The sequence below is a fragment of the Helianthus annuus genome, chromosome 9 (genome assembly GCF_002127325.2).
Source record: "Helianthus annuus cultivar XRQ/B chromosome 9, HanXRQr2.0-SUNRISE, whole genome shotgun sequence".
NCBI classification, from domain to species: domain Eukaryota; kingdom Viridiplantae; phylum Streptophyta; class Magnoliopsida; order Asterales; family Asteraceae; genus Helianthus; species Helianthus annuus.
In genome coordinates this window covers 50,152,533-50,167,456 of record NC_035441.2, presented here as the reverse complement: position 1 = coordinate 50,167,456, position 14,924 = coordinate 50,152,533, and positions in this window count along the sequence as shown.

The following is a 14,924-nucleotide window of genomic DNA, read 5'->3' as shown; positions in this document are numbered from 1 at the left end:
CACATACTCGGAGCATGTCTTCCAAGGTTTGTATTGTCCTTTCACTTTGTCCGTCTGTTTGAGGATGATATGCAGTACTTAAATTTAGTCGGGTTCCCATTGCTTCCTGGAAGCTAGTCCAGAAATGGGAAGTGAAACGACTATCCCTATCCGATACAATGGAGAGTGGAACTCCATGTAAGGATACTACTTCGTCTACGTACAACTTGGCTAACCTTTCCATGCTAAAGGTTTCCTTCATAGGTAGAAAATGAGCTGATTTGGTTAATCGATCCACAATTACCCAAATTGCACCATTACCTTTTCTGGTTTTGGGTAACTTAGTAACAAAATCCATTGTTATGAGTTCCCATTTCCATACAGGCATTTCTAACTGTTGTAGTAGTCCTGAAGGTTTCTGATGTTCTGCTTTTACTTGTGAACAAGTAAGACACTTAGATACGTATTCAGCTATGTCCTTTTTCATTCCTATCCACCAAAAATTGTTTCTTAAATCTTGGTACATCTTATTGTTTCCTGGGTGGATGGTATACCTAGATTTATGAGCTTATTCTAAAATCTTATTTCTTAATTCCCCCTACTTAGGTACCCAAATTCTTTTCTTGTGGACTCTCCAAATTCCATCGTTTCTTTGTTCTAGTTCCTTTTTATATCCTTTCATTCCTTCATCATCGTCTTTGATTGCTGTTTCTTGAACTTTCTTCAATTGCTCCATTAAATCAATTTGTAGATTTAATCTGAGAGCACGGACTCGCTTTTGCTTTTCATGATACTTACGACTTAAAGCATCTGCAACTACATTTGCTTTTCCTTCGTGATATTGAATATCACAGTCGTAGTCACTTAGGATTTCCATCCATCTTCTTTGCCTCATGTTTAACTCTTTTTGCCCAAATATATACCTTAAACTTTTATGATCTGTATAAACTGTAAACTTACTTCCATACAGATAATGTCTCCAAATCTTAAGGGCAAAAATTATAGCTCCTAATTCTAAGTCATGAGTCGTATAATTTTCCTCGTGTTTCTTCAATTGCCTAGAAGCATACGCAATTACTTTCTTGCGTTGCATCAACACACATCCAAATCCTAATTTTGAAGCATCACAATATACTTCAAAATCTTATGTTCCTTCGGGCAAAGCTAAAATTGGAGCATTTGTCAACCTTTATTTTAAAATTTTAAAAGCTTCTTCTTGCTTAAGTCCCCATTCAAACTTAACTGCTTTACAAGTTAGCTTAGTCAAGGGTACAACTATCTTAGAAAAATCCTTAATAAATTGTCTATAGTATCCAGCTAAGCCTAGAAAACTTCTAATTTCCATAGCCGTTTGCGGGACCTTCCATTTGGTGATTGCTTCTATTTTAGTAGGATCTACGTGAATTCCTTCGTGATTTATCATGTGACCTAAAAATTGCACTTCTTGCAACCAGAATTCACACTTCGAGAATTTGGCAAGCTTTTCTTTTCTTAACAAAGTTAAGAGTACATGCAGATGTTCACAATGTTCTCTCTGATTCTGTGAATAAATAAGTATATCGTCGATAAAGACAATTACAAATTTATCTAAGTACGGTTTACAGATTCTGTTCATCATGTCCATGAATGCTGCTGGAGCATTTGTTAGTCCGAAGGGCATGACTGTAAACTCGTAATGTCCATACCTAGTTCTGAAAGCAGTTTTAGGTATGTCTTCCTCCTGTACTTTCAATTAATGATATCCGGATCGTAAGTCTATCTTAGAAAAATACCTAGCGCCTTGGAGTTGATCAAAAAGATCGTCAATCCTAGGTAATGGGTATCGATTCTTAATTGTAACCTTATTTAGTTCCCTATAATCGATACACATCCTCATCGACCCATCTTTCTTTTTCACAAACAACACTGGTGCTCCCCAAGGGGATGAACTAGGTTGTATAAATCCTTTGCTTAGTAATTCATCTAATTACTTTTTCAGTTCTAGTATTTCAGTGGGTGCTAATCGATAAGGTGCCTTGTCTATTGGTGTAGTTCCAGAATTAGATGAATTCTAAATTCTACTTCTCTATCGGGTGGTAACCCCGGTAATTCTTCTGGAAAGACATCTGGGTATTCTGAGACTACGGGGATGTCCTGAAGTTCCTTACTTTTAGTGTTAATGATTACGGAAATCATATAACTACTTCTTGTTTTCTTGAATAACAAGCCAACTTCATTACTGAAATGAATTTTAGTGGCTTTCGAGGTTTATCTCCTGTAATTAAATTTACCTCTCCTGTGGGGGTACGAATTTCTACGGAATTCTTATCACACAGGATTCGAGCATGGTTGGCTACCAACCAATCCATTCCTAACACCACATCGAATCCGGCTAAATTCATAGGTAACAGGTTGGCAGAAAACTTATGGCCTAATAGTTCTATCTTTCCTTCTTGCAAAACCTTATTTATGTTAACAGAATTCCCATCTGCCGTTTCAACTATAAAAATCTGCCTAAGGGTGGTTAAGGGTAAATTAAGAGCTTGGCAGAATGAAGTGTTGATAAAACTTTGGTTTGCACCAGAGTCAAATAATACTTTTGCAAACACGTCATGAACTAAGAACGTACCAGCTATCACATCTGGAATGAGTTCTGCTTCCTGAGTGGTCAACTGGAATGCTCTGGAATTCTTCTTAGTAGCTCTGTCGGTCGTCTTAACATTGGTGTCTGCTGGTTTTACTAATTTGGGACATTCGGGTTTGAAGTGCCCAGCTTCTCCGCAGTTATAGCAGGTCTTGGTCTTTCTCCTACAATCTTCCTCATGATGCCCTATAGCTTTGCAAAAATTACAAATTTCATTGCATTTTCCAAAATGTTTCTTTCTGCAATTCCTGCAGAAAGGCGGAGTGGAAGATTGCCCGATACCCCTTTTCTTGAACTTGTTGTTATTACCCATACGAAATCCTTGGGTAATTTTCTGAGCCAATTCCTTCTTCCTGTTTTCATCTCTTATGCGTACTAATTCATCAGTTAGAGTGTTAGCTAATTCCACAGCATCGTCAATAGTACGAGGTCTCGCAGCCTTAACAATGTTACGGATTTCACTAATTAACCCCCAAATATAGCGGGAAATGAGTACCGGTTCTGGCGAAGCCAGTGTTGGTACCACTCTAGCATATTCAAAGAATGTCGAAGTAAACTGCGACAATCTACACCCGTCATACGATGATTTAGGAACTTATTTATCATTTGATCTTTTTCATATTCGGGACAGAATTTTCTTTCTACAAGACTCTTAAATTCTTCCCAGTTCATAGCATAGGCCATCCTTCTTCCTTTTGCTTGTAGTACCGTGTTCCACCATTCTAGCGCCCCTTCTTTAAACAAATTGGATGCATACATGACCTGATCGTCCATGTCATATTTGCTTATTGCAATTACTGCTTCGGTTTTCTCTAACCAACACAGTGCTGCAGTTGCTCCTTCGTTGCCTGCAAATTCCGCTGGTTTACAGGCAAGGAATTCTTTGTAAGTGCAACCAGGCGTTGCAGCTTTCATTTTCTTTGGAAGTGGGGCCTGCCGTGGATTATTCTCGTCATGATTGCCACCTCCATTTATGCTATTACTATCGTTATCTTCTGGAGTACGTTTACTAGGAATGATTTGTTGAGGTTCAGCAGGTTTCTGAGCAGCGGCCATGATTGCCGGAATAGCATTGGCTATCCTTTGAGCAACGATATTTTCGATATCTTGCCTAGTCATATACTGATTTTCTTGATTTTGCTCAGATTGGTTTACTTCATTAACTGGTTCATTAGCGTTTTCCATCTGATAATTAGTATTGGTGGGAATTATTAGTATCCAATAATTGATAATTAGATATAACAAAACAATTACACATAAGCACATAAAATCTTATAACACATATATATAGCCAAAATTGTCGATTTCTCGACTCCTATTTTGTTTTATAGATTATATAGGCATCCATACACACTGTTTATCTTACAATGTTTTATTCCCTATTTTACAGTGTTATATGTTTGTTACTACTTGTTATTATACAACCACATCTTCGTCACCCACTATTTCTTTCTCAACTAGCATGTCAGTAGTGACGCTCCCTTTCGTCGTATTTCCAGGAAATTTGTTCCCCTATTTCCCGGATCCTATTTCCTGTACCTATCAGTTTTTCACCAAACTGACGAAGTTCGGCTAAGTTTTCGTTGCTCATTGGCAGGTTGGGGATAGGTTCTGGATCAAATTGAGGGAGAAAGGTATAAGGACTGTTGATTATGTTTTGAAATTGCCAGTCGTTCGTCCACCATTCTTCCATATCGCCTAAAGGTCGAGTGTGGATTAGAGGGTCTGGAATAGCTGGTTCCAGATTTACTGGAAGTTGGATTTCGGCCGGATAAGGGTAAAGGTTGTTGTTGATAGGGTTAATGACATCACAGTTTGCTAGTAGACGGTCTATTTCTTCTTGAAAGGTTATTTCTTCAGTTTGTTTAGAGCTTTCTCCAATTTCTATTCCTTTTGGCCTAGAATTTTCCCTGATTTCTATTTCTGCTGGCTTAGAACTCTCTCTAGTCTCGATCCCTTTTCCTTTGTTCATGGGATTTTCTATCTTAGGGAGTCTCCTAGTTGCTGGTTTCCTTCTACGTACTTTCCTCCATCCTACATATCTTTTTCTTTTTAGTTTTGCTTTCTCCGGAGGTGGAACTTTAAATTCCATAGGTTCCTCCAAGCCAGCAATGTAACCAGTAAAGTCGTTGAAGACTTCGATTGGTACTGGATAGAGATTGAAATTCTGAAATTCTTCAGATAGCTCACTCATGCTGTTTAGCATATATGCAAAATTGCACAAAAATACTAAGTTAAAATCTTATAGAGAAATAAATATTCCGTTTATTGCATATCAAAAGACTGATTTTACAAAGGATAACGGGAAATTTTAAAACACACTAGGATTTATTTATTTATTTACGAAGTAGTGTTTTTTGGATATAGATGCTAATACTGGATCAGGCTTATTGGTATTTTAGAGGTTTACATTCTCTGCTACAGTAGCTAACATATAAAGATCTGCCCATATTTCATCTAATTTGTCTTCCCAAGGTGGATTATTGCCTATTTTCTGGACTTCTGGATTAAACCTCACTTTCTTGAATTGGGGTTTCTGACTTTTCCTAATAATCGAATTTCTTTTCTCTGGGGTAAGAGGATTCTCATATTGTGCTTTACGGACAAATATCCCTTCTTCCAGATCTGCTGGCTATTTTGAGGAAGTTCCTTTTTCCTTAGGTGAAGTATCTAATTTATGATAGATAGCCGAAAGTTTTTGTTTACCCATACTGTAACCAACAAATAATTAGTTAATAAAACACATAATTACAAAAATGAAAATCAGAAATTTTAAGTATTTCCCCAAATACTTTAATTGGCTTAAATCAGTAGTAAGCTTAAATCAGTGGCTCTGATACCACCTTTTCCTGTCACGGCCCTCGGCCCCGGTTTGACCCGGTCTAGAGCCGCGAGGCAGGAAATCCTGTGGTGTTTAATTTAGGTGACAGCGCAACTATTTAATACAGGATCTTTTAATATTAAAAATGCCCGTTTACATAATTTAGGGATAAAACCCCGTAATTTACATTAACATGATTTCACTGGGAAATCTTTATTTCTCAAAACATGTTTCTCTTATTTATTTATATTGAGCCACTCCTTTAAGCTTGTAGTGCTTCACGACACTTTTCCTGGTTTACAACAGATCACCTGAAACATGTTTCAAAAATATTTTGTCAGCGGGAAATACTGAGTGAATAATTCATTTTACTGAAAACGACACATTTGCTATAATTCACAATATTAAGGGTGATTACAATGTTTCTGATATCAACCAACTAGCCACAATATTTGTCACTCGACTACCCATTGGCTATCTCGTTGTCCAAATGGTGTCTGTGACTGTGGTCAGATCACCCCTTGGCTAACACGTTGTCCAATGGTGATGGGAAATAAGTAATGTATACAAAACCCCACATACCGGCTGTAATTTGGTGATTACAAAGACTTAATCCCTGTAATTATAACTTTTGAAAACAAATTTGGAGTTTTATACAACAGTTGATAAAAAGAGAATGACTCACATTGTAGATTTAACGAGCAGTGTATAAGCCTACTGATTAGCCTTGTTTAACCTAATTTAATCAATAATGCACACAAACTGGGTTAGTAACTAATACAGCTGTTACGATAATTCACGTGATTAAAACCCTCACAACTAATGACAAAGTGCGATAATTAAATATCCAGCGGATTCACAACGAATGACAGAGTATAGCTCGAATTTGGACAGCACTCAAACATTTAAGTCGAAATCACGACGAATGACAAAGTATAACCCTAATGTGGGCAGCACTTAAACATCTGTTGGATAGTTTCAATCGATCGGACGTTGTATTGTAATAGTGATCGAGTTATTACCCTGTTTTGCGGCAGCGTTTCGGGATTTGTGTGTGTTGTGGACTGTTTCTGCTATAACTCAGCGTCTAATTTGAGTTTTAACGTCGTTCAAGTGCCAAATTTCGATTGCCAATGCCCTCTATTGATACACGAATTTTGACCCCCCTCGCGTGACGCGAGGGGTACCCCTATGGGCGTCGTGTGGCGCGAGGGGTCACCCTACTCCATAGGGTAGCCCTTTGCGTGTATAGCCTTACTGAGTTGACAGTTTTGCAAAATTCGAATTTGACAATAAGTTATTAAGATAATCGTTAGCTAGGGTTTACCCCCCCCCCCTGAGTTTTAGGGGCCCTGATCCTAATTCTGATTGTTCTGAAAATTTTAGGGTTTATGCAGAATTACTTGGGTTTCTCAGTTAGGGTTTCCTTATGGGATAATTAACATAATAGGTATTGATTTTAGTGAGAGTTGTTACACATCACCAGATTTTACCTCAGATTTCTTAACAACCCATTTTTGGTTGTCAAGTTTCACACTACGCCTGTAAAATCTCTTCGAACACTCACCAACTTCAAATGTTGAATTTTTGAAAACTTAAAATTTTTCAGTTGGTGATTCGGTTTTGTCAATGAAAACTTCTTTCAGTTTTCCAGAAACTCCGTGTTTTCTCTTGGTTGATTTAGGACAATTCCATGCAATGTGTCCAACTTCATTGCATCTAAAACAGGTTCTGGTTTCTTTTCTCTGAACTTCATTCTCCTTTTTCTCAGCTAGGAATTCTTGATTTGTTTGTCTCCAAAATGAGCTCTTCTTCTCTTCCTCAGCAGACGGACCTGAAACAAATTTTGTATTTGTTTTAGAAAATTTTTCATTTTTATAGTTTTCAGGTGGAATAAAACCTAAGCCTTTCTTTTTGTAGCTACGATTTTGGTTTGGTTTCTTTTGAAAACCAGAACCAGAATTGTAACCCTTTTTCTTGTTTAAACGTTGTTGTGCTCTTGAGGTGTAAGGTCTCGGTTTTCTTGTAAGATTTTCATCTTTTATTTCAGAAATATTAATTTCTGTTAGTTTGAAAACCTTTTTTATCAATTCAGTTTTGACACCTCTTATTAGAAACTCTCTATCAAAATATAATTTGTCAGAATCATTCAAAGTATACACAACTTCAAATGTTCCATCATTCAAATTAGATTTTGACAATAAAAACTCTTTACTGTAAACCCGTTTTCCCGATGATTTTGAACTCTTTTCGGACGAACTCGAACTCCCAACTGACTGACACGAATTTTCGGACTCGGATTTTGACTCTGACTCCTCATCCTTATCCAACACTTGATCGACCACTCGTTTTATCAGTTCAGACTCATGATCTGTGTTGGACGCTGTGAACGTGACATCAATATTGTCTGGTAAAACATCGGTTATCTCGGATTCTAACTTAATATTGACTGCCTGTTTTAATTCTTCCTCGTTAGGTTTTCTAGGCGAGTACCCTTCCCAAATCGGAGGCGAACACTTATTATAACAGACACCCTGTTTCTTACCAGTATCCTTTCTCTTCTTTGGTTGTTCATCTTTAAATGCCTCAAAACCTTCAACTGTTGGATAAATTCTATCGATTATGTAGTCACAACTTGTGTAGCTTCGCAGCAATCTTCTGATTCTTTCATTCTCAGCTGCTTCACTATCCAACTCTTTCTTCCACTTTGCACATTCTTCTATGTACACGTTGATCTCTTTCTGCTTTGACATCATGGTAGCATTCATCATCTTCAAAGCTTTCTCTCTTTCAGAGTTAGTCTTCTCCAGACTATTTACATGTCTGTTCAATACATCATATGACTTCTTCAAATTCTTTACATCAAACAACAACTATTCTTTCGACTTTTCTAACTCACTAAACCTCTCATCTTTTTCTATACATTGTTTACAGGACTCTAAACATGTAAGACAGGGTTTTGTGACTTCAACAATCTTCTCGACTTCAACTATCTTTTCAACTTCCACAATCTTCCCAATCACTTTGACTTTATTCAATTCATTTGCAACTTTCTTCTCTTTCAGTTTCTTCAATTTTTCTGCAAAATAAAATTCAAAAGTGTCAGAAGATAAATGTGTTTTTCCCAAATTTATCTGTTCCATCTCTTCATCATCACTTGTTTCTGATGAACTGTTTTCAGATGGAACAGATCCTTCATCTTCACTTTTCTCTTCATCAGATAACACTTCCATCCATTCCTTCAGCATTTATGGCTTTCGAACAATATGTGCAATAAACGCTTGAACATTTGAATCAGCTGGAATAAACTTGTCCCAGCTAAAACCTTCAGCCATTTTCTCATCATCTTGATCAACGATGCCATAATAAGCTTTCCTGTTTGCATCCTCGATCATTCTTCCATGTGCCGTTTGAGCTTCTTTTTGTTGATGCGGTTGATGAGTGATTTGCTGATAAATGGATTTCCTATAATAATCATCTTTCCCAGACGACTCCTTTGCTCCTCTCGGCTCCTGATTCTTGCATTCTCTTTTAAAGTGACCTTTCTCCCTGCAACGAAAACAGACAACTTTAGATTTATCAAATCCTAGATTAGAAAGGTTTGCATCCAAGAAATCATTTCTTCCTGTAATCAATCTAAAGTTTTCTACTCTCCTCAAAACACTCGCTAAAGCCCATTTAATATCCATCAGTTCCAGCTCCTCTACATCGATTTCGTCATAATCTTCCTTTGTGAGCATTGGATTGCCAATTTTTCCGGCAATTAACCCTTCGTAAGACTCTAACGCAGTGACCAATAATCCCATATGATTCTTTACAACCTCTTCAGAATAATTTTGTCCATTTTGAAGATGTAGAGCTACATTGCACTGAATCAGATGACCATTTCTAGCAGATGCACTTTGAACACTTGGAGGATTCACACTTGAAAATCCACTAGTGTTGACTGAGCTTGGACTAGATGTTCCGGATGAGTTTCCTGCACTAAAAGTTGTTTGAATTTTTGGACTCGCTTCAACTGTTTGAACATTTCCTTTATAATACAGTTTGATATCTTGCTGATGACTTGAACTGTTCATTCTTGCAATTTTCTGCTGCTCAAGATCTTGTGCCTCCAGCTTCTCAATAAACTGTGCAATTGATAACCTGCTAAATTGTCTGGAATTCTTCAATATCATCAGATATGTACCCCATTCTTTTTGTGGTAACGCGTCAGCAAGCTTTTCAACCCATTCTGCTAGAGTTTTTGTAATCTTCAACTGTGACATGGTGCGTACAAGATGACAATATCTTTCAATAAGAGTCTTTGTTGTTTCACCAGGCATGCACGTAAACAATTCAAACTCTTTTTTCAAGAAAGCTGCTTTACTTTGCAGCATTTCAGTACTTCCCTCAAATTTCTTTTTAAGAGCTTCCCAAATAGAATAAGCATTTTCATCATGTTGAAGCAACACAAATATATCCTCTTTAACAGCTTGTTGTAACAGATTGATCATCATTTTTTCTGCTTTATAACTCTTTCTTTCTTGCTCAGTGAACTCCGAAATGATTTTACCAACTCCCACTGAATTCTGTGGCCTTTCATACTGAGTTTCAATACTTTCCCAAGCCTTTAAATGATTCGCCAGAACCCAATTCTCGAACCGTTTCTTCCATCCATGATAATCCTCAATTCCCATAAGTTTCGGGGGTTTTTGCATTGTTCCGGTTTCATCCTCCATGGTCATGGTCTTAGCGATGTCAGATGGATTAGTCGGTGTTGTAGTAAACGCATTGTAGAATTCAGAATCCATGTTTTGGTATCGAAGAATTTTTCAAACAAGCTTTCAAACTAACTTGTTTACCTCATAAAACACATGTATCACCTAAATCACAAACAAATAAAAAACAATCAGTTTAAACACTTATCAAAACAACTGAATCAAACTGATACTTTGTGTGAATTGAATCACTCGAACTGATGAATATTCTGTGCGGACTGAGGTTTAAATTGGCAAACCGTGAGAACTGCTATGACCTGGATCAATTTTAAACAACCAGACTCACTACGTGCGAACTGATGGACTTTCAGACAACGTGATAAACCTTTAAAAATTGTGAACTCCAAACCGTACGAACTGGAACTAACTTCCAAGCGAAATGATGACTTTCAAACGAATTGGACCTTTTCACGCGACCTGAACACACTAAACGAACTGAAACGAGTTTGAATTCAAACGGACCGGACCTGTGAACTGGGATCAAATGAACTTAGAATATGACTTCAAGCAAACAGGATCCAAACTACATGACAGTTTGATAGATGGATACCACAAAGTGTAATGATTTTTAATCAAAACAGATGTAATCTCAAATTGATTGGGCCGCAATATAAAGTCAATCCCAAATCACATGGCCGACAATTTTTTAACTTGTAAAATCTCATTGGTCGATACAATCAAAGTCACAAGGGCCGACAAACTTAAACCGTAATTGATTGGGCCATGTGGTGGGCTGACAACTAAAGTCAATAGTTATTAATTGAATCCTCAAACTGTGATTGGGCCGTATTAATGATGGATCACCTTCAGCCGACAACATCAATTATCAACTTATATCATTGGGTCGTTCATTAAAATGACTCTGATTGGGCCGATAAACATTAATATCAAACCATGCTTTTTTGTTTGATATTCAACTGTCACTCATCAATTCTCTATACACATTAATTGGACCAAGAAATCCACTAACCAACAAACAATAAATGGTCGATTAAACTGATTGGGCCATTTTTTATCAAGACATGATTTTAATTTGACTAAAATGCTATAAAAATCGGACCACACCTCACATGCAATTACCCATTATATCTAGATATTCCTTTGGTTTTAATAACCTGATTGGACCGATTATATGATGCAGACTATTGAATCACGTGAACTGTTGAAACAAATTGACAGGCTCTTTCAAACTGAATGATGACAATTGATTGGATCACACAATCTATCCAGCCGACAACAATAACACTTTTTCATATGCACACTTTAACATGGCTGACATATTGTCAATTGATGTTTGTGATTGGACCAATAACCTTAAAAGCGAAATCAGGGTTCTGAGTGACCTTAAGAGCGAAATCAGGGACTTGTGCACCCTATGAGCAAAATCAGAAGGTCTTATGAGCGAAATTAGGGTTTAGTGTACCCTATGAGCGAAATCAGAAGGTCATATGAGCGAAATTAGGGGGTTAAGATGTTCTTAAAAGCGAAATCAGAGGTTTAAGGTGTACACAAAAGCGAAATCAGGTTGTACTTATGAGCGAAATCAACTCGGGGGGCATTTTGGTCCATTTTTAGTTCGATTTTAGGTGTGAAACTTTCAGGGGTTTATCTATGATCAATTTTCTACAGTCTATGAAAAATTGAGCAAGTTTTGACCGTAAAATCTCGTTCTGTTTGTAAAAATCAGAGAAAATATGAAAGAATGAGTAGAAATCAGAATATTCCAGCTGAATTCGACAGAACTCCTCCTCCTGAGCTCTGATACCACTTGTAGGATCGAATTCTGACCCGAATGAGTCTATCAGAGGAGTCTTGATCAGTTACAGGTGCGGAAAACAAGTAACCAACGTAGAAACAGCTAGATATTTACCTAAATCACGCTTTTGATTGATATTACAGCTTTTACAACCAAATCTCACACCGGCAGCATCTCGGTATGGAAAACAAGAAGACATTACAACTGATTTCGTACATGAGGTATATATAGGGATGGAGATTTCGCTCATATGGACATGGTGTCCATAAAAGCGAAATCACCTTCTAGGTTTCCCACATATGGACATGTGATTTCCCACATATGGACATGTCCATATATGTGAAATCAACTTTCTTGGGAAATCTCGTACAATGTGCCCTAATCTAACACTCTAAGACTAAGACTCGATACAAGACGAAGTCGACAGATGCATGCACTAACAAAAAGCTGTGTGAACAGGGGCTTGATCAGGAATATAATCATCCAAGTGAAATTCTCCCAGCTAAACCCTTCAGATAACTTTTCGTCATCTTGATCAATCACACATGCTTTGCCATTAGCTGGTATATACTTATCCCAGTTGAATCCTGTTGATGGCTTCTTTTCATCATGATTTACCATACACGCTCTCTTTGAAGAATCATCGATCACATTTCTTCCATGAGCAGTTTGTACCTGATGTTGATGTTGAGTTGGTTGTTGAGCAACTTGATAGTAGATGGCCTTTCGGTAGTAATCATTGTTGTTGTTGAATGGATTTTGAGCTCCACTTGCCTCACGATTGGTGCACTCCCTATTGAAGTGTCCTTTTTCCCTGCATCGAAAACAAGTGACTTTAGATTTGTCAAAACCTAAAGTAGAAACATTAGCCTCACGAAGATCATCTCTTCCAGTAATTTGCTTGAATTTCTCAGCTCTTTTCAACACGCTAGCCAAGCACCGTTTTATGTCCATTAGCTCCATTTCTTCAGCATCGATCTGGTCGTAATCCTCCTTAGTCAGCATTGGATTCCCGATCCGACCTGCAACAAAACTACCATAAGATTCAAGAACAGTTCCCAACAAAGACATATGGCTTTTAGCTAACTCTTCAGAATATTCCTGATCATTTTCAATATTCAACACAATATTGCATTGAAGCTTTTTGCCATTTCTTGTCATTGAAACATTCGGATCAAATGATGAAAATGATGAGAAACTTGTGTTGCTGCTTGATCCTTTTGAAGAACTCTCAGATGAATTCTTGGCATTGAAAGCAGTTTCCACTTTTGGAGAAAAAATTGTGGTTTTGTCATCCAGCCCTACTTTGTAGTATAGCCCAATGTCTTGTTCACCATCAAAATCTTTCATTCAAACAATCTTCCTTTGCTCCATCTCTTGAGCTTCCAACTTTTCAATGAATTTACTCAAAGTTAGCGTGTTAAATCCTTTCTTGTTCATGAGCATCATCAAATATGTTCCCCATGTTTCATGTGGCAATGCATCAGCTAATTTTTCCACCAACTCTTCATTATCTTTGTTGATACTCACCCTTCTCATGTTAACCAACAAATTGCAGTATCTTTCAATGATCTGTTTTGTGCTCTCATTCTTCAAACCACGAAACAAATCAAACTCTTTTTTCAAAAGTGATTTCTTGTTTTTGATCATTTCTTGACTACCAACAAACTTTGATCTTAGAGCTTTCCAGATTGAATAAGAACTTCCGTTATGTTGCAATAAGACCATGATGTCTTCTTTTACAGCTTGTTGTAGTAGACTTAGCATCATTTTCTCATTTTTATATTTCTTTTTGTCATCCGCTCTCATATCTTTGATCGCAATCTCTTCTTCATCGTCATTTGTCGGTCTCACGTATTTAGTTTCAACACATTCCCAAGCATCTAGATAGTTAGCTTGTACCCAATTTTCAAACCGTCCTTCCCAACCCCTATTCTCCTCGATATTCATTAGCTTAGGCGGCTTTTGCATAGTCCCTGTTTCGTTTTCCAACATCGTGTTCTGTGCAATAGTGATCGGGGTAACTGGGGTAGCGAATGCATTATAAAAATCCTCGTCCATGTTTCGGATATCAAGAATTTCTCAAAACAGACTGTTCAAGCGGAATATCAGTTTAAGCGGGATCACAATTCAAGCGGAAACACCCTGTTGAAGCGGAATCACAGAAAATGTTTCAAGCGGAATAACCGAGTTCAAGCAAAATCTTGATTTCGCTTGAATACACACTACTTTCAAGCGAAATAACTCGTTCGAGCGGAATCAAAACCAAACTTCCTTGCGGAATCTCAGATTCGAGCGGAATCAACTGATATTTCTAGCGGAATAGGTTTTTCAAGCGGAATCAAGCACCTGATTTCGCTTGAAGAGCTGCTGACGTCATCTTTTCACGCTGAATTTGAAGCGAAATAGCAATTTTACTTGATTTAGATTGAATTAAAACTTGAAACTTTTAAGGATTTCTTAAAACATGATTACGCGCAATATATGTGAAAATTAGTTGATTTTAACCATGAAAACTTTTGAATTTCGAAAAAGAATGATGTAGAAACAGAATTCGCAGCTGAATTTGTAAGAACTCTTCTTCCTGAGCTCTGATACCACTTGTAGGATCGTTTTCAAACCAGCACGAGTCGATCAGAAGAGTTTTACTCAGTTTGAACGGCGGAAACAGACAAACTGAGGTCAATTCAGCAAGTAATACACTTTAAACTGTCGATTTGATTGATAAAATTGTCTTTTACAGCATGACGACACTTCGGCAGCACTTCGTTGCAAACCGGAACAATTAATTACTTGATTTCGCTCCAAGACCCCTATATATAGATGTTGTGATTTCGCTTGAACATGTTTCAAGCGAAATCAACAACAAAGTTTCGAGCGGAATCAGTATTAAACATCTCGAGCGGAATCAGAAACTTGTGACTTCGCTTGAACATGGCCTAATGCCATTTCAAGCGGATCAGCTCTAAACACCACTATCTCGTT